General features: G+C 37.0%; 1 protein-coding gene across 1 annotated transcript in view; it reads right to left on the reverse strand.

Moving 5' to 3' along the window:
* Nrg1 (neuregulin 1) overlaps window positions 1-20822 on the reverse strand; it is a 1010326-nt gene that overhangs the window by 453980 nt on the left and 535524 nt on the right. The gene's annotated exons all lie outside the window — the stretch shown is intronic.

Genomic DNA, 20822 nt, shown 5'->3' on the forward strand with positions numbered 1-20822 from the left:
AAATGAGAATAGTACCCACCTCATAGACTGGTTAGGAAGATTTAGTAAGAACAACAACAAAAGCCTAAGAACCTGGAACATGTTATCACTCCACAAAAGAACTAATATTGTGTTTGTTACTTAACTTCTGTTTTGGAAGTATCTGCTAAAATATGATTAACAAACAAGATAACTGATAATCATGATCTCAATTCGTCTCTGGATCATCTCTGCAACTATTTTACGAGAGTTTAAGTGCTTGACATTGTGCTTGTTTTAGATGTGTCCTTATCAATTCTTCCAATAATTTCTGCAATTTAGGCATTATTTTCTTCTCTTTAGGTATGGAGAAGTTGGAGCTTATATCAATTGTCTTGACAAATTAAGACTTTTAATAAGTAGCAATGCTAAAATGGAAATAAAATTGGGACATTTGACTCCAGAGCATAAACAAGTTACTATTACACCGCTCTTCCCTGGTAAACCTTTCTATTATAGAAATTCATTTAAAAAAATTTGTAACAATGAACAGTTAATGGGATTCCCTACTCTTTTGTAGAATTTAACTTGTTAATTCATTTTGAGGCTTCTGTATACACCACTTTTTGCATTTCATTGGTTTCTTTTACTCTCCTGAATGCCAATTGTATCATACTTTTAGGAGCCTTTATGTTGTGTTGACAGATTTTTCTGGAATAATATTTTCTGAGAATTGATAGATGTGCTGCTGTAAGGTGTGTACATTAAGTCAGTGACACACTCTTGAGCCCAACAGATGAAGAATCAAATAGAAGGAACATTTCTAAAAGCCAACAACATGTTAAGGGGAAGAAAATGATGCAAACAGAGATGTAAATACACAGAATTCTTTTGTTCAGTAGTATTGCTGCCGAAGTGCATGAGATACTCTCCCAAAGTCTCAGGAGCCTTTTGCTACCCTTCCTTCTCATGTATCTTCTTGTTAACTATGCTTTGAAAGGGAAGGAAAGAGTCTTAAGAAAAAGTTTAGTTTTCTTCAGTTACTAGGTTAAGTCACAAAATAAAAGCCTTGGAGGGATCTCAACAATTCATTTTTTAAAATTGTTTTATCTTGAAATAATTATAGAATCATGGAAAATTATTTTTTAAAAAGTATGGGTAGCCTCCTGTGGTCTTCACTCAGTTTTCCCCAATGGCAACATTTTGTCAAACTATACTCCTATATGACAACCAGAAAATTAATGTTAACACAATCCATGAGACATTCAAATTTCATGAGTTTTACATGCGTTCATTTGTGTATTCAGTTCCATGCAAATTTATTTTGTGTGTAGATGCATGTGACCATGCTCAGTCAAGATACAGAACAGGATCCCCTTTGATGATTTTTTATAGACACACACACCTTAATTCTTCTTTTACTCTTATAATTCTTGCAACTGCTAATCTTTTCTCCATTTCTATAGTTTTGTTATTTTAAGAATATTATATAAATGGAATTATATAGTATGTAATCTTTTCTGATTGCTGTTTTTAGGTCATTCATTTTGTCTCCAGTATTTGTTATTATTATTTTCTATTATAACTATTCTGCAATGTATATAGTAATATCTATTGTGGTATGGTTTAGATATCAGGTGTAAAATAGCACAGGACTCTTCAGAGGTGAATGATCAGATTCTGAAAGCTGTAACCTAATCAGTGGATTAATCCATTTAATTCGTTAACGATTTTAATAAATTGATGTGTAGTAACTGAGGTAAGGTATTGCTGGAGGAAGTAGGTCAGTGGGGTTTTCCCTTGGGAATTGTATTATCCCAAGCTCCTTGCATATGAGCTTTCTCTGCTTCCTGGCTGTCATGAACTGAGAAGCCTTCCTCTACTATACCCTTGAACCATGATGTTCTTCCTCACATCTGGGCCCTGAACATATGCATGGGTTGAACCTCTAAAATGATGATCCAAGATAAACTTTTCCTCTTCTAAGTTGCTTTTGGTGGGTATTTTGGTCACAGCAGGGCAAAGTTAACTAATATATCTTTGTTGTGTTACTTTATAGATCTGTTATATATCTCTAATGGCTAATGATATTGAACATGTTTTCATGTGCTTGGTTCCCATCTACATATCCTCTTTGGCAAAATGTTCATAATGTTCATATCTTCTCATTTGGATTGGTTTTTAATTGAATTTTGAGAGTTCTTTATATTTTCTGGGTACAAGATCTTTGTCAACTATGTCATTTTTTTTTTGATAAATATTTTCTCCTTGCCCACGTGGTCATGTTTAAAATGGTTTAGTTATTTCTAGTTATTTTGAGTTTCTATGCAAATTTTAGGTTAAGCTTATTTTGAGACTAAATTATGCCCTGAAAAAATCTTTACTGATATATTTCATCCTTTTCAGAGTGGTGAATGAAGAAACCCAAGTATCAGAGAGGTTAAGAGACTTATTTCTGACCACACAGCTATTAACTTCCATAGTCTTTTTCTCCTTGTATCTCAGGGTCTTTCTCCTCCAACTGCCCTGAGTTCCTGGGGAAGAACTGTGTCTCTCTCAAGGTGTCAAAGGATCTCCTGTTCATCTCAGGCATGTTCTCAACCTGGTCACCATTTTTGGCTACCACGTGCAATGTTTATTGTGGGACCCAGCATGAATTTTACCAGGATTAGTAAAAACTTCTTGTCTTAACCTCATGGTGTCAAATATACCAGTTCATTAAAAAGAAAACTGGGAGAAGTTTCTGAAAGAAACAGACAAACAAAAACTGGACATAAGCACAACTGAATTCATCATCTCCACAAAGGAGTACGGACATGTCTATGCAGAACCGCCTACCAATTAGCTGATTGCTGGAGCCTCTTACCCTGTTGAATAATAGTATCATATCTTTCCCAGCAGGGAAAAAAACCCTGAGTCTCACCTGTCCCCAAAATTGACCTTGTCACTTTTCTAATATAGTGACACAATGATGATCCAGGAAATGGGTTTTCCCCACTCCAAGAGCTTTAAGATTATTGAGTAAGTACAGATTATTCCACCTCTATTTGTCTCCTCACCTACTACTCATCAAACCAGATAACCTGTTGAGCAAAACAGGAAGCATTTATGCTCTTTTTTCAAACTGAATCCATGGTACCAATGACAAAATAACCACATTGTTGATTAACACATTTTTTTTTATAATTCTGCAGAAACATTTATTTCTTTATTTTTTGTAGACATTTACCTAGAAACATGTCACGATTTCCAAAGATATTCTCATGAACAGCTGGTGGATTATTTAAATAGGAATGCAGGAGGAAGAACTCGTGGAGTTAGCCTTCCAAGCTAGTCATCCTAAAATATTAACAGACCCAAAATGAGAAGTCCAAGTCTCAGCCAAAAGCCAAGCAACAGCAATAACCAAGAAGAGGCATAAACTGTGATTTCAGTTGATATTTTTAGGTGGTGTGGAGATCTATTTATCAACTCAAACAATTTAAGGTCAACTTATAACTCATAACTCAATGTCTACTTAATAGACCACAAAAATAGAATTCTTCTCTGGTAAGAGAAAAAGACTTACTACTTATCTCTGGTACACACAATCATCTCATATTCAAAACTGCCTAGCTGGGAAAAAATAAGCTAATTATGCGTGTCCTTAGAGGCCACCCAAATCCCAAATTACAAAGTATCAGAGCAAAGTATCTGAAGTAGTTAAGTAAGAGTTGTACAAGAATGGAATAAAATGAACCCAGAAGAAAGGTAATTCTGTAGTTTTGTTGTGTTCCAGGAGATGTTGAAAATTATAGCTATAATGCAGCACAAACACAAAGACTCAGAAGAATGTGGATGGAATGCAAACTTTCATGAAAGTATCTAAACAGAAAGCACATAGAGCTTTGGAATATATTTTGCTTACTTTCCAGAGCTTAGAAAATCTGGGGGAGCTTCACCCAGAGTTAATACTCAAAATAGTAGGAGAAAGTAGAGAGAAAGAAATTCCCTCAAAGATTGGGGAGAACTTCTTCATGCAAAGCATATGTTTCTCCTGTAGCTGAGATAAAGAGCTGAGAGAATTTATGAAATAGTTTAAGATGATCCCTGAAGGCTAGGGTTATAAGGTGGCTTGTTTTGTGTTTGTGTTTTTGTTTCAAGTTCACAGTAAACCTCTGTCATCCTACTCTGTGATAACAGCATACTTGTCTTGGAGTAAGTTTTACATGGAAATTAGCAGTTGGAGCAAATACTTAAGCTGTGTAATAGATGTTTCTCAGAGGGCTGCATGGGACTGCCAAACTGCTCACATTAGCTGGAAGGAGCAGCCAAAGTCATCCTTTAGGGTAACTGTGATTCCCACTTCTCTCCTCCATTTCCTTCCTGCCTCCTCCCTCCTCTCAAGCCCCACACATGTGGAAGGAGAAGTGTTCTATGTTTGGTCTTATTATCCATTTTTTTTTTTTTTTGGCAAGGAATGAACTGTGAAAAAAAATTAATTGCTGGTTGGGGAGGAATGTGAACTAGTGATCTAATAGCCCACTCCCATCTGAACTGTCCACACTCCAGTTCATGACAGTGGGACCAAAAGAACTCACATTCACTTTACAGCCAGAGTATCTGCATCAATCTGGATAGATAACGTTTCTATTCAATTTAAGAGCTCTCATCAATAATGTTAAATACCTTTTCACTCTGCTCAATGTATATTATTTGTCCTCTGCTTGTGAAAGAGACATATTTACAGACAGAGGGAAATGGTACAGAGCAGGGAATAGAAGAGAGGTATTTTGAAATTTGCTAGAATTTTTTTTTAATATCATTATAACTTGAATACTTTTTCAGCTTTGATTTCAGGGCTAAATTGTCTCAAAGACAGAAATAAACGTTAATGTGGGGCAAAGACTTTTCACTTCAAAAAAGTAATGTAATTTATTAAATATAAAGAAATAAAAAAATCTTAATCCTTACAACGGAAGATGGGATTATGATAATGGATTCTATCAAAAGTTTTGAACAAATGTACTATGGCTCAAAAAATGTAGGTGCTATAGTTTGAATCTGTCCCCCAAAGGCCAAGTTGTGGAAGACTTGGGCCCTGCCCCATAATGTTATCGGGAGGTAGTGGAACCTTTGGTTGGTGGGACCTAGTGGGAGGAAGTTAGGTTACTAGGGACATACCACTGAAAGGAATATCAGGGCCCTGGACCCTTCCTGTCTCTCTCTTTGCTTCCTGGTCTCCATGAGGGTAAAAAGCTCTTCTGCCAAGTGCTCCCACCATGATGTACTGTGTAGTAACAGGCCCAAAATAACAAGGACAAACAATTATGGACTGAAATCTCTGAAATCCTTCTTATTAGTTGATTCTCTCAGGTATTTTTTCACAGTGATAGAAAGATGACTAATAGAATAGACAACTTTGCCCTTTTAGTCTCCGAGAATCTGGCAAATTCATTTCTCTGAAGCTGAATAGTCTGGTTCCGGGACTCAATAACAATGATTATCAAAGTTGAGTTTGCCTATAAATATTGTTAAAATGCATATATCTTTATATATCACATATAGATGTTCAGTACATCATTCAATCTATACTTTTTAAGAAACATTAATCCCCAAATTGTTCCAAATGTTTTGTAAGCCTCAAGAAGGATCAAATTTCTGAAACCAAGGCTAGATTGTTATGCATTTTTTGGAAGTGCAAACTTTGACTACCTGGATTAGAATCTGAGTGACCAACTATTTCAGTTTCATAAGACTGAGAAGTAACAACTTGGGACATCTCTCAGGCATAGGCAAAGCAGAATGGACAGTCAGTCTAAATTTGGCACCTTCAGAAATTTCAGTTAAAATGCATCTGTTTGGTGTCATCCTAGACTTACCAACTCTAATGTGGTGGAATGGGGGCTGGGAATCTTCTTTCCTTAAAAAATGCAGGTACTGTCTAACTGAAATCTGAGAAATGATAGTATGAAGGCTGTGTCAGTCAAGACCTTCAGATTATCAGAAATTAGATCTCTGAACCATACAACTCTTTGTTTTCCAACAGACCTTTATTAGGGACCAAAAGATATATAATGTCTTTCTTTGTCTGACTTTAAGGGCTCTTCCAGGGTGTTGTGATAACTAAGGAGTAAAGTAGCTACTAGAACCAACTGCTTGAAAGATTCTAGGAGTATTGGCTGATTCTCACAACATATCTATCCAGGACAGAAAAATGAGATAATGAATGAAAATCTCCTGTATGTGTATTTAAGAATCAAACTGTGATGGGGCATGCAGACACAGATTTGTATGAGCAATAATTACTATAATTAGTATTGGAAAGCAAAAATAACTATTAAAGCATATAGTTGGTCAATAATGACCTCTGGGAACAAATATCATACTTCCTCACTCTACAAACTGTTTATTTCACAAATCAAGTAGGGCGAATCCATCAACATTTTTAGAGATCCAAGAATTTACATGGGTCATGCTTTCTGTCACATCTAACATTGTAATCATCATGTCATTGTCATATTACTTTTGAAAATGCCAAATTTATTATAAAATCTCATTCTATTAAAATGGGAAGAATAGAAGCCCCAAACATGAATTTGATTTGACTCTACATTATCAAAATTGTGAATTTGGTGCAATGACTTCTTAGCTTATGGAGCTTCAATTATCTAGACTATGAATGGGATAAAAAATATGATAATGATTAAAACTAACAGTAGATACAGAATTGCTATGAGGGTTAAATCTGATGATATGAAATCAATGAAAATGAAAGTTTGCCTATAGCTTCAGTATCATAACTAAAGACGAATCCTGGGCTAAGAAGGAAAAAGAAGTTGTGCCAAGCTCTTTAAGGACTGTAAAAGTAGCTAGAAAATTCTCCACTTTTCTAAAATGCTGTTCTGATTCTACTTTCTTTATTGATGTTAAAATTAAGCCCTTTAAATACCTGTGAGTAGGGTGCATATGCACATAAGAAAGCAAAGTTACCAGTGAAAAATTGTGGCCCCCTCTAGTCTTTCTAGTCTCCAAATCATCACATCACTTTCTCCTGCACATAGATTTCAGTGCTAATTCTATATTTATGACTTTTTTTGCAAACTAAAATAACGCAGTAGTTTTAATGCTTTCATAGGCCAATTTAGACTTAGAAAACAACAACAAAGATAAAAATTTGGACATTTTCTAAAACTCCCTGGTAAAACACATGGGAAATAAGATGTTACCATTGTAAATAGGAAGTACTGCTCTTATGAACATGTCAGGATACATCATTTCACTTGATTTGTGAGCAATAGAACATCACTTTATCCCTTAACATGATATTGATATAATATTTGTGCATATATTTACTGCTACTTCATAGATAAATATATAATGTTCTTTTAAAAATGTATATATAAATGCACATTCCTGGTTTATTCTAAAGGAAATGTGAGGCAGTATGCAATTTTTTTTTTTTTTTTAATTTTTTATTGTTGGCTGTTCAAAACATTACATAGTTCTTGATATATCATATTTCACAATTTGATTCAAGTGGGTTATGAGCTCCCATTTTTACCCCATATACAGATTGCAGAATCACGTCAGTTACACATCCATTGATTTACATATTGCCATACTAGTGTCTGTTGTATTCTGCTGTCTTTCCTATCCTCTACTATCCCCCCTCCCCTCCCCTCCCCTCCCCTCCCCTCTTCTCTCTCTGCCCCCTTTACTGACATTCGTTTGTCCCCCTTGTATTATTTTTCCCCTTCCCCTCACTTCCTCTTGTATGTACTTTTGTATACCTCTGAGGGTCTCCTTCCATTTCCATGCATTTTCCCTTCTCTCTCCCTTTCCCTCCCACCTCTCATCCCTGTTTAATGTTAATCTTCTTCTCATGCTCTTCGACCCTACTCTGTTCTTAGCTACTCTCCTTATATCAAAGAAGACATTAGACATTTGTTTTTTAGGGATTGGCTAGCTTCACTTAGCATAATCTGCTCTAATGCCATCCATTTCCCTGTAAATTCTATGATTTTGTCATTTTTTAATGCAGAGTAATACTCCATTGTGTATAAATGCCACATTTTTTTTATCCATTCATCCATTGAAGGGCATCTAGGTTGGTTCCACAGTCTAGCTATTGTGAATTGTGCTGCTATGAACATCGATGTAGCAGTGTCCCTGTAGCATGCTCTTTTTAGGTCTTTAGGGAATAGACCGAGAAGGGGAATAGCTGGGTCAAATGGTGGCTCCATTCCCAGCTTTCCAAGAAATCTCCATACTGCTTTCCAAATTGGCTGCACCAATTTGCAGTCCCACCAGCAATGTACAAGTGTACCCTTTTCCCCACATCCTCGCCAGCACTTGTTGTTGTTTGACTTCATAATGGCTGCCAATCTAACTGGAGTGAGATGGTATCTTAGGGTGGTTTTGATTTGCATTTCTCTGACTGCTAGAGATGGTGAGCATTTTTTCATGTACTTGTTGATTGACTGTATGTCCTCCTCTGAGAAGTGTCTGTTCAGGTCCTTGGCCCATTTGTTGATTGGGTTGTTTGTTCTCTTATTGTCTAATTTTTTGAGCTCTTTGTATACTCTGGATATTAGGGCTCTATCTGAGGTGTGAGGAGTAAAGATTTGTTCCCAGGATGTAGGCTCTCTATTTACCTCTCTTATTGTATCTTTTGCTGAGAAAAAACTTTTTAGTTTGAGTAAGTCCCATTTGTTGATTCTAGTTATTAACTTTTGTGCTATGGGTGTCCTATTGAGGAATTTGGAGCCCGACCCCACCGACTGTAGATCGTAGCCAACTTTCTCTTCTATCAGACGGCGCGTCTCTGATTTGATATCAAGCTCCTTGATCCATTTTGAATTAACTTTTGTGCATGGCGAGAGAAAGGGATTCAGTTTCATTTTGTTGCATATGGATTTCCAGTTTTCCCAGCACCATTTGTTGAAGATGCTATCCTTCCTCCATTGCATGCTTTTAGACCCTTTATCAAATATAAGATAGTTGTAGTTTTGTGGATTGGTTTCTGTGTCCTCTATTCTGTACCATTGGTCCACCCGCCTGTTTTGGTACCAGTACCATGCTGTTTTTGTTACTATTGCTCTGTAATATAGTTTGAAGTCTGGTATCGCTATACCGCCTGATTCACACTTCCTGCTTAGCATTGTTTTTGCTATTCTGGGTCTTTTATTTTTCCATATGAATTTCATGATTGCTTTCTCTATTTCTACAAGAAATGCCGTTGGGATTTTGATTGGCATTGCATTAAACCTATAGAGAACTTTTGGTAATATCGCCATTTTGATGATGTTAGTTCTGCCTATCCATGAACAGGGTATATTTTTCCATCTTCTAAGATCTTCTTCTATTTCTCTCTTAAGGGTTCTGTAGTTTTCATTGTATAAGTCTTTCACCTCTTTTGTTAGGTTGATTCCCAAGTATTTTATTTTTTTTGAAGATATTTTGAATGGAGTGGTTGTCCTCATTTCCATTTCAGAGGATTTGTCGCTGATATACAGGAATGCCTTTGATTTATGCGTGTTGATTTTATATCCTGCCACTTTGCTGAATTCATTTATTAGCTCTAATAGTTTCTTTGTAGACCCTTTTGGGTCTGCTAGGTATAGAATCATGTCATCTGCAAATAGTGATAATTTAAGTTCTTCTTTTCCTATTTTGATGCCTTTAATTTCTTTCGTCTGTCTAATTGCTCTGGCCAGTGTTTCGAGAACTATGTTGAACAGAAGTGGTGAGAGAGGGCATCCCTGTCTTGTTCCAGATTTTAGAGGGAATGCCTTCAATTTTTCTCCATTCAGAATGATGCTAGCCTGAGGCTTAGCATAGATTGCTTTTACAATATTGAGGTATGTTCCTGTTATCCCTAGTTTTTCTAGAGTTTTGAACATAAAGGGATGCTGTACTTTGTCGAATGCTTTTTCCGCATCTATCGAGATGATCATATGGTTCTTATTTTTAAGTCTATTGATGTGGTGAATAACATTTATTGATTTCCTTATATTGAACCAGCCTTGCATCCCAGGGATGAATCCTACTTGATCATGGTGCACAATTTTTTTGATGTGCCTTTGTATCCGAGTGGCCAGAATTTTATTGAGGATTTTTGCATCTAGGTTCATTAGAGATATTGGTCTGTAGTTTTCTTTCTTTGAAGTGTCTTTGTCTGGTTTAGGTATCAGGGTGATGTTGGCCTCGTAGAATGAATTTGGAAGTTCTCCCTCTTTTTCTATTTCCCGAAGTAGCTTGAAAAGTATTGGTATTAGTTCCTCTTTAAAGGTTTTGTAAAACTCTGCTGTATACCCATCCGGTCCTGGGCTTTTCTTAGTTGGTAGTCTTTTGATGGTTTCTTCTATTTCCTCAATTGATATTGGTCTGTTTAGGTTGTCTATATCCTCCTGACTCAATCTGGGCAGATCATATGACTTAAGAAATTTATCTATGCCTTCACTATCTTCTAATTTATTGGAGTATAAGGATTCAAAATAATTTTTGATTATCTTCTGTATTTCTGAAGTGTCTGTTGTGATATTGCCTCTTTCATCCCGTAAGTTAGTGATTTGAGTTCTCTCTCTTCTTCTCTTCGCTAGCATGGCTAAGGGTCTGTCGATTTTGTTTATTTTTTCAAAGAACCAACTTTTAGTTTTGACAATTTTTTCAATTGTTTCTTTTGTTTCGATTTCATTGATTTCAGCTCTGATTTTAATTATTTCTTGCCTTCTACTTCTTTTGCTGTTGTTTTGCTCTTCTTTTTCTAGGATTTTGAGATGAAGTATGAGATCATTTATTTGTTGGTTTTTTCTTTTTTTAAGGAATGAACTCCAAGCAATAAATTTTCCTCTTAGAACTGCTTTCAATGTGTCCCATAGATTCCGATATGTTGTGTCTGTGTTTTCATTAATCTCTAAGAATTTTTTAATTTCCTCCTTGATGTCTTCTATAACCCATTGATCATTCAGTAACCTATTGTTCATTCTCCAAGTGATATATTCTTTTTCCTTCCTTCTTTTATCGTTGATTTTCAGTTCCATTCCATTATGATCAGATAGGATGCATGGTATTATCTCTACTCCTTTGTATTGTCTAAGAGTTTCCCTGTGACATAATATATGATCTATTTTTGAGAAGGATCCATGTGCTGCTGAGAAAAAAGTGTAACTGTTTGATGTTGGGTGGTATATTCTATATATGTCAATTAAATCTAGGTTATTAATTGTGTTATTGAGTTCTATAGTTTCCTTATTCAACTTTTGTTTGGAAGATCTGTCCAGTGGTGAGAGAGGTGTGTTGAAGTCTCCCATGATTATTGTATGGTGGTCTATTAGACTCTTGAACTTGAGAAGAGTTTGTTTGATGAACATAGCTGCACCATTGTTTGGGGCATATATATTTATGATTGTTATGTCTTGTTGGTGTATGGTTCCCTTGAGCAGTATGTAGTGTCCCTCTTTATCCCTTTTGATTAACTTTGGCTTAAAATCTATTTTATTTGATATGAGTATGGATACTCCTGCTTGTTTCCGAAGTCCATATGAGTGATATGATTTTTCCCAACCTTTCACCTTCAGCCTATGTATGTCTTTTCCTATCAAATGCGTCTCCTGTAGGCAGCATATTGTTGGGTCTTGTTTTGTGATCCATTCTACTAGCCTGTGTCTCTTAATTGGTGAGTTTAAGCCATGAACATTTAGGGTTATTATTGAGATATGGGTTGTTCTTCCAGCCATATTTGTTTATTTATGTTACTAAACATGGTTTGTTTTCCACTTTGATTATTTTCCCCCCTTTAGTGTCCTACCTCCCACTGTTGGTTTTCATTGTTATTTTCCATTTCCTCTTCCTGTAATGTTTTGCCAAGGATGTTTTGAAGAGATGGTTTTCTAGCTGCAAATTCTTTTAACTTTTGTTTATCGTGGAAGGTTTTAATTTCATCTTCCATCCTGAAGCTTAATTTCGCTGGAAACACAATTCTTGGTTGGAACCCATTTTCTTTCAGTGTTTGAAATATGTTATTCCAGGATCTTCTAGCTTTCAGAGTCTGTGTTGAAAGATCAGCTGTTATCCTGATTGGCTTACCCCTAAATGTGATCTGCTTCCTTTCTCTTGTAGCTTTTAAAATTCTCTCCTTGTTCTGTATGTTGGGCATCTTCATTATAATGTGTCTAGGTGTGGGTCTCTTATGATTTTGCACATTCGGCGTCCTGTAGGCTTCTAGGATTTGGGGTTCTGTCTCATTCTTCAAATCTGGGAAGTTTTCTCGAATTATTTCATTGAATAGATTGCTCATTCCTTTGGTTTGAAACTCTGTTCCTTCCTGTATCCCAATGACTCTTAAATTTGGTCTCTTGATGTTATCCCATATTTCTTGGATGTTCTGCTCATGGTTTCTTAACAGTCTTGCTGAGCTGTCTATGTTCTTTTCAAGTTGATATACTTTATCTTCATTGTCTGATGTTCTGTCTTCTAAGTGTTCTACTCTGCTGGTAGTATTCTCAATTGAGTTTTTAAGTTGGCTTATTGCTTCCTGCATTTCTAGGATTTCTGTTTGTTTGTTTTTTATAACCTCTATTTCCCTGTATAGTTGATCTTTTGCTTCTTGGATTTGTTTATGTAATTCATTGTTGAAGTGATCTTTCATTGTCTGATTTTGCTGTCTGATGTCTTCCTTGAGACTCCAGATCATCTGAAGCATGTATATCCTGAATTCTTTATCTGACATTCCATCAGCTGCAGCTATTACCTCTTCTAAAGTTGAGTTGACCTGCAATGCTTGTGGTCCTTTCTTTCCTTGTCTCTTCATACTGTTCGCCTTCCTTTCTTCTTGGTGAAACTGTTGTGCTATTGAATTTTCCCCCTATATATTTATATTGGTCTTGTATAGTTGCAAAGTCTCCCTCGCAGGCACGGGCGGCGGCTCTGCCCCTCCGCCAATTGGGGCAATGTGCCTACCACGCCGGCAGGCCGCTGGGCCTGCTCTGCCAGTCGGTAGCAGGTCCGCCGTCCTTGCAGGCGCGGGCGGCGGCTCTGTCCCTCTGCGGGCCGCTAGGCTTGTTCTGTCGGTGGTCGCAGTTCTGCCTACTTTGCAGGCGCAGGCAGCGGCACTGCCCCTCTGCAGGCCTCTGGGGCTGTACTGCCAGTGGGTCGCAGGTCCGCCTACTTTGCAGGCGTGTGGGGGGGGGGGCGGCTCTACCCTTCCTCAGGCCACTGGGCCTGTTCTGTCTCTCGGTTGCAGGTCTGACCTGTTCTGATGGTGGTCTCAGTTCAGACTACCTTGCAGGCGCGGGGGGGAGGGGGCGGCTCTGCCTCCCAGCAGGCCGCTGCTCCTCTTCTGCCGGTGGGTCGCAGGCCCGCCTACCTTGCAGGAGTGATTGGAAGCTCTGTCCCGCCGCGGGCCACTGGGCCTTTTCTGTCGGTGGTCACCCTTCCCCTTCCTGGCAGGCGAGGGGGGTGGGGGGCGGCTCTGCCCCTCAGCAGGCCGCTGGGCCTGCTCTGTCTTTGGTCCCAGTTCCCTCTACTATGCCAGCGCAGGGGGAGGGGGCGGCTCAGCCTCTCAGCAGGCCGCTGCTCCTCTTCGAGGCAGTATGCAATTTTAATAAATGGAGGCAGTAAGGTAATACACATAAAAGCACAATTTTGAAAGTTGCAATATATTTAAGGGAAGTAAACAGTTACCATAAACGAGCGACATAGATACCTTGAGTAGCATGGTCAGGTAGATAAAGAGGAAATGGTGATAATTTCCATAATTTTTAGATACAAAGACAAAATACGAATATTTTACAGGAGAAAAATTTTTAGAAGAAATTTATCATGTTGGGGTTTATGAAAGGGACTCCAGATAATATTTGTTGGGTAATAGCCTCAACCATGATATTCCAAAAATGTGGAAATGGCCACTACATGTGACTCTTGCCAAGAGTCAAAGAAAAAACATAAAGAATAGAACTTAAGAGTTAAGGAGTTTTTAGTAGCCAGGATCAGCAAAAATAGTCCCCACATGTTATATTATGTGTATGTACTAATATGTAACAACAAATTCTACCATTATGTACAACTATAATGCACCATAAAAATGTGGAAAAATGGTCCCAAAATGATAATTTTTCATAATCAAACTAATATGAGACAAAACTATGAACTATTTTCTCCATTCTCTTCATGGCCTGAATAGTCAAGTTTCTTTCCTTGTGAAGACACACTAGTAAGATCCCAGGGAACTCTGCCAAGATTAATTCTGTGCAGAAAATTTCTATGTGTAAAACTTTGAGAGACAAGTTGGGTGTTGTGGTACTTGTCTGTAAATCCAGTGATTTGGGAGGTTGAGGCTGAGGGATCACAAGTTCAAAGTCAGACTCAGCAACTTAGCACGCCTTAAGTAACTTAGTGAGAACCAATCACAAAATTTAAAAATTAAGGAAAAAGGGCTGGAGATATTGCTCAGTGGTTAAGTATCCCTGGGTTCAATCCCTAATTTAAAAAAACCAACAAACAAAACAAACAAACAAAAAAACCCAGAAAATTTCAAGGAATAATTTTTAGCAATCTACCCTATTTTTAAACCATGTATTCTGATTTTTGTGCCATAAAATGTAATCACAATATGTATAAGTTATTGAATAATTAGGTAAAGAAAAAAAAAACCTACTCACACTTACAATGATATTGAACTACAAATATATCCGAAGGATTCCATGAACCTTCTTAAAACTATCTTTTCTTTGGCATGAGAAGAACTTGAATGATTTGAATTATCCAGTTTTTGAAAAATAACTCTTATGCCTTGTTACAAAGAAAAACTTATGTCAAAGTAGAATAATCAGAAGATTTGAAAAGGCAGTATAAAGAAAGTAATGCTATTCACAATTTTTATTATTAATACCCCAAAGTATATAGCATTTAATCATTCTTTCTACATATATTTATATACCCCAGAAATAGTTTTCTTTAAAAAAGAGAATCATAATGTATTTGCTCTTTTGACTTATTTCTATCATGTAACAAAATACATGTATTTTCTTCAAGTTATTAGTGTTCTATAAAACACATAAATTTATACCAAGATTTGTGATTGAGCCCTGATATACAAAACGTACATTTAGTTGACTTAATATGTCTAAAAATAAATTAGTTTCTTCCTCAAATTATTCTACTCTTACAAGTTTCCTGTATTGTTAAAAGTATCTAGTTTTTCACCAGTTTCCCGGGCAAGGAATATCAGAGTCCCCTTTGCCAGTTCTGTCCCATCAGTGGCAAATTCTATTAATCCCCTTTTTGGACCCATATTTACTCTGTTCTCTCATCCATTTTTACTACAATATCACAAATTCAGGCCTCAATGTGAGTCCAACCACATTTGGACTCTTGAGATAACTTCCGACCATCCTGTGTTCTTATATTTTATTCATTGATTTTTCTCTACTCAAAATCTTTTAAATAACTTTTCACTTCCCCTGTGATTAATTTCCCAGAATTCCCCACTCTCCAATTTTTTTGTCTACCATGGGTAGCCTCTATTCTAACCACCCCAGAGTTCTGGGTTTTAGAAGCAGTAGACTGGGAAATGCCAGGAAGAAAAGAAGAAAATGAAGGTGGAACTTCCTTATTTGAGACCCATCCAGCTTTCGTAGTATTTGAAGACATGAAATACTTTTGCAGTTTCGTGTCTATTGTCTTGCAGGAATCACTGACTGACCTCAGCGGTTACTTAATCATTTCTATTTGGAGAATTAGGAAAGGAGAACTTTGTCCTTTCTTCTATGTTACACAGTTACCATTCATGCCCTCAGCATAGCTCGTCTAAGCTAAGCATTGGTAGGAAAGGCACCTGACTCAATAAGCTCACTGAGGTACCTCCAGAAGCCATCCAGAAGTTTCCTGTATGATAATACCAGGTGTGGTTTCAGGTAGTAAAATGCAAGGTGTAAAAATGTCAGGCAGTGTGTTGGGGTTGGGATTGGGGAGTGTTTGGGGACAGGAGATCAAAGACAAACCTGGAACCTGTGTTTTAAACAGGACAGTATTTTTAAGTAGGATTCATTTGTAAAACAAGGGCTGCCTTTTACCTCCACTCCCTAGAATTCTAAATTGCATCAAACCCCAAACTACTCACAGGAGTAGTTATAGGGCAGCATCTTGGCAACATTGGCCTTGAAGACTTTGTGTTTCTTCTCTTATTGGTGAGGGCAGATGGTGCTTTAAGCACCTCAAGATCATCACAGAGAAGAGATTTTTACATAGTCATGCCCTCCTTTGACTATTGGCCAGAAAAAAAGCTGGAAACTTCATTAAAACCATTGGCCTTATCCTCATTCCCACACATGGTTGAAGAAGGGTTTAAGGAAGGAGCAGTAATGAGTGAGTCTCCCATCCACCCAGGCCCATCTCATGATGTTGTTGTTTGCTCATTTTTCATGCCCTGTCAGGAGCCTCCAGGCTAACAGAATCCCTACAAATCCAAAAACAGCCAATTTGAAACCATTCCTGGTAAATGAGTATTTACATGTAAAGACACAAAACTTAACATTATTTGTTTCTTCCTGCATTTGCTATTTTCTTGACATGCAAAATTTTACCTCCTTGCATGAGTTTTAGGCCTTGGCACACCACAGGGTTAGTAGCCTTCCAAGTTTCTCACTTTGAGATTGCCAACAGGAAATATCATGCTTTTTTCCGGTGCATTAATTGACTTGGAGATGTCAAGGTATACCGCCACATTTCCTACTGAAGATAATGCACTCCTCAGGAAACACTTTTTACACCCAGTTGGCACAAATGCTTTGAGATTTTCTGTGTTTCTTGGTGCAGAAAAAGCTATCAAATCATCTTAATGCTGAGTTAGTCATTTGAATTATTTACCTACATTTTTGTAGGTATTTCTTTGACAAGAAAGTCTCTCATTTCACAAAGGGAGATTTAAGCATATTTCTGAAGGAAAGTTTGGGAGGTAAGTGGGCATTTAACTTGGTAGTGATTTTGCATGTGCAAATACCTTATAGGACATATGTTTACACACACATATTTACACTTATAAATGTCCCAGTTGTGGGAGTTTTTATTTCTTTTATATGGATTTAATGAAATTTACTTCAATTATCTATAATCTAAAGTATGGCATAATATTTTGGTTTATATAGAGCATACTCATTGATAGTGGACTAATGAGTAAAGTCAACCTGATGAACGGATGTAATATTCAGTGTAGGAAAAGCAGAGGTGATCTCTAACCTTATGTGTGAAAAGTTAAATTATAAAAAAAAAAAAAAAACAACTACAACTGTAAACAGCTTCAGATGGGTCTTTTAGGAATATTCTAGAAGTCTTGTTATTATAAGGAATGACAGCTCCATGTGTGTTACTGCCCCCTGAGGACCTTCCTGCAGGACAAGATGTACAGGTGAAAGACAGTAATATTGATGATGCTGACTCTGTGTAGGCCTATGTTAATGTGTGTGCTTGTGCCTTAGTTTTTAATAAAAAAGTTTAAAATGTGAAAAAGAAAAAAAAAAGAATTAAAATGGCCTCTACCAGATAGCCTAAGTATAAGCTATTCCATCTAGGTTTGCAGAAATACACTCTGATTTTCACACAAAAGTGGAGTCACCTAAGAACATATTTTTTATAACTTACCATTGTTGTTAAGCAATTTGTGACTGCACATGGAATTTTAAGTTGAAAGTGCTGTTACGAGAATGTAGTTACTAACTTTTGTTTGTGAACTTATTTGAAGACTATTTTTTTTAGACTGTCAGCTCTAATCCTAATACCTATCTACCTCAGTATAAATTACATGTCATTTCACTGTATTCTTTATCCCATTTTTTTTGGAAAAAAAAGTTAACATGTGGTCTCAAGTATGGTGGATATTTCTCATAATTTTATCATGCAAGTACTGCCATTCATGCTGTAAAATGGTGAGGATGATTTCATTGTTCCAATTGAAAAAAAATGCCAGGAGAAAAGAAACAAAGATAGAAGTTAAAAACAAGACACAATTTTTAATATCTGAGGAAAAACAAAATACGTATTTATAGAAATTACATTTCTGAATGTTGCTGACAACTTGCATACCTGAGTTACCACTGTGCTTGCTAATTTACTCCCATTTCTTATCTCTGAACAGCTCGCAGGATGAAATACATGGCCTAACCTCTTCTGGTTCACTGCTACTCATTCTTCCTTTTTGCTACCTGGAGGGGGTGCTTAGGAATGCTGTGGTTGCCTGAGCACGTTCCTAAGAAGCAAGGGCCCGGAAACAGACAAGAGGGGTCTGGCAGGCGTTCTGCTAATGGATTTGAGCTTAGTCACCCCTGAGGAGAAGGATGTTAATGATTCAGTATGCTGGGCTGGTCTAACCTTGACTCATGTGAAAATTAAGATCAGAACCCCCCCACCCCACCCCTCCAGCCCCACAAAAGTAAAATCAGAAAAGAATGGAGGAATGAAACATTTGACTTCATGAATCATGGCTCTAAAGATGTTGGTTCTCAAGTGATTTAATGGTTTACCTCTAACTACCCTCTGTACCTAGGGACTGATGCCTCCAAAAATAGGTGTACAGTTTTTCCTTAAAATAGTCCATTAAAAAAAAAAAAAAAAAACATTGTGTAACTTTAAAAAACCTTATACCACTTCATGTATTTTACTTCACTTAATTGGTGTTTCTGTTTTATGAACAGGATCAATACATTCATGAAGAAAGAATGCTTATAACGCAATGTGTTGCTATATATATGCTGGACTTTGACTGATGAATGAACTAATCACTTATACGTAGCTTGGAACATGCGACAAGCTTTATGAGTGTGATCACCAGACATTGTTCTTGGAAGCACAGTGTCATGCGTGAAACATTCCCACATTCAGAATTCATGAAATGTGTGTCATTTGTCCACCTCAGTTCAAGAAAACTCCAGAGAAAAAGGTGAAAGGAAATAATAACTCTTGACAAAATTCCCCACAAGTACTTTACAACAACACTGTGCACATTTCAGAATTGTTATCCAGAATCTTATTCTCTGGAACAATAAAAAATAAAAAGTGTACCAGGTGAATGTAGGTTGCTGCACAGATACCTGTAGGGCACATTAAATCTCTCTGCTATGATATAAGGATAGAACAAAAGGAAATCAGCACTCTAGTTACTGAGTTATTGTTCTTCATTTATGAACTAACTTACTGATTTGTTGTAAAGTCAAAATAACTTGACATTTTGACAGGAAAAAAATTATTTCCCATAAAGTGTAGTGGAATGACAAAGTAACTGCATGTAAAACCATTTCCCCAGTTCTCACGTTTGCTATTTGTGACACTTCTATCACAGAAGCTTTACAATGAATGGCAGGTCCCGTGAAAATAGAGATGGGCCAACAAAGGAATACACCTTTTACCACTCAAGAGAATAAGAACTTCCTAGCCAATCCCCAAAAAAAACAATCCCGGATATTTTTTTTCTGATATAAGGAGGCTGATTCCTAGTGGGGTAGGGAGAGGGAGCATGGGAGGAATAGACGAACTCTAGATAGGGCAGAGGGATTGGAGGGGAAGGGAGGGTGCATGGGGTTAGAAATGATGGTGGAATATGATGGTCATTATTACCCAAAGTACAGGTATGAAGACACGAATTGGTGTGAATAAACTTTGCATACATCCAGAGATATGAAAAATTGTGCTCTATATGTGTAATAAGAATTGTAATGCATTTCACTGTCATATATAAATAAAAAATTAATTTAAAAGAGAATAAGAACTTCCAAAACATGGTCTTTAACAGTTTTCATGTAAGAATTGGAGATTTTTAGAGTAAGAAATGATGAAGTCAGAAATCAATTGTTTCTAATTTCATTCAGGTAAGTTCAAATGCCAGAAAAAGAAAAGTCTATTAAAGCAAAGTACTCTCTACTACTCATCTTGGAACATGTAAAGAAATAAAGTAGGTTCAAACAGAATTGCAGTGACCCAAATGTCTGTCGACCAGAACACACATACATAGACAGCCATTAGAAATATCCAGAAAGTTGATAACAAATTGGTGATATTTTTATGCCAAATTTGAGTAATAGAAGTTCTGACTTTTAAAATAGTAATATGCTATCTGAAGGGGGAAAAAAACTACTTTAACTGATGTGGACATCAAGAGCCAGAAATATTAGTAGCTCTGACATTTAGCAGTTCTTTATGGAAAAGGGAGTAACACATCAAGTGTACCATTCCTAATCTTGCTTCAGTGGCTTTCTGTATGCAGATTCTCCACCTGAAACCAGGAGGAAACCAGAGCCTTATCTTCAGTCTTTAATGCAACAGGCTCCTGAACAGATTCATACAAATATATTTTTAAAATTTATTTATCAAGATGTTTAGCATCAGAAAGCTGATTAGAGAGTAAAACTACAGAAGAGACTGATATCACAAACCCAGATGTGGTAGAGAGAAAGGACTGTTGCAGGAGGTCTTCTAAAAAGAAATTTACCAGTTAGCAAGTTTATTTACAAACTCCTAAAACCTTTTGGAAAAAAAAAATCAATCTAATACCACAGTCTAGTTTTCTCCCATCTTCTTTGTTCGGACACTATGCTGTTGTAGAATGAAACTTCCCTCTGCTGTGGCATCCTTTGGGTTATATTCACACTGAGGTACTTCTGAGTCACTTTCAAGCCTCTCTGCACAAGCGAAGGTTCCTTATTACCCAGTTTCTTTGTCTTCAACTGTCTTAACCACGTGCTTGATGGATGTTGCTATGAGGACTACATGAGGCATTGTATGTGCAAAGTACAGAGCCCATGGCCTGGCTCCCCAGTGCTCCAGGGGTTTCATTTTCAAGACCTGTTCCATTAGTAATCCACCAGACTTCCCCAAGGATGTGGCGAGGAAAATTT

Source organism: Marmota flaviventris, chromosome 3 (assembly GCF_047511675.1).
Source record: "Marmota flaviventris isolate mMarFla1 chromosome 3, mMarFla1.hap1, whole genome shotgun sequence".
Lineage (NCBI taxonomy): Eukaryota > Metazoa > Chordata > Mammalia > Rodentia > Sciuridae > Marmota > Marmota flaviventris.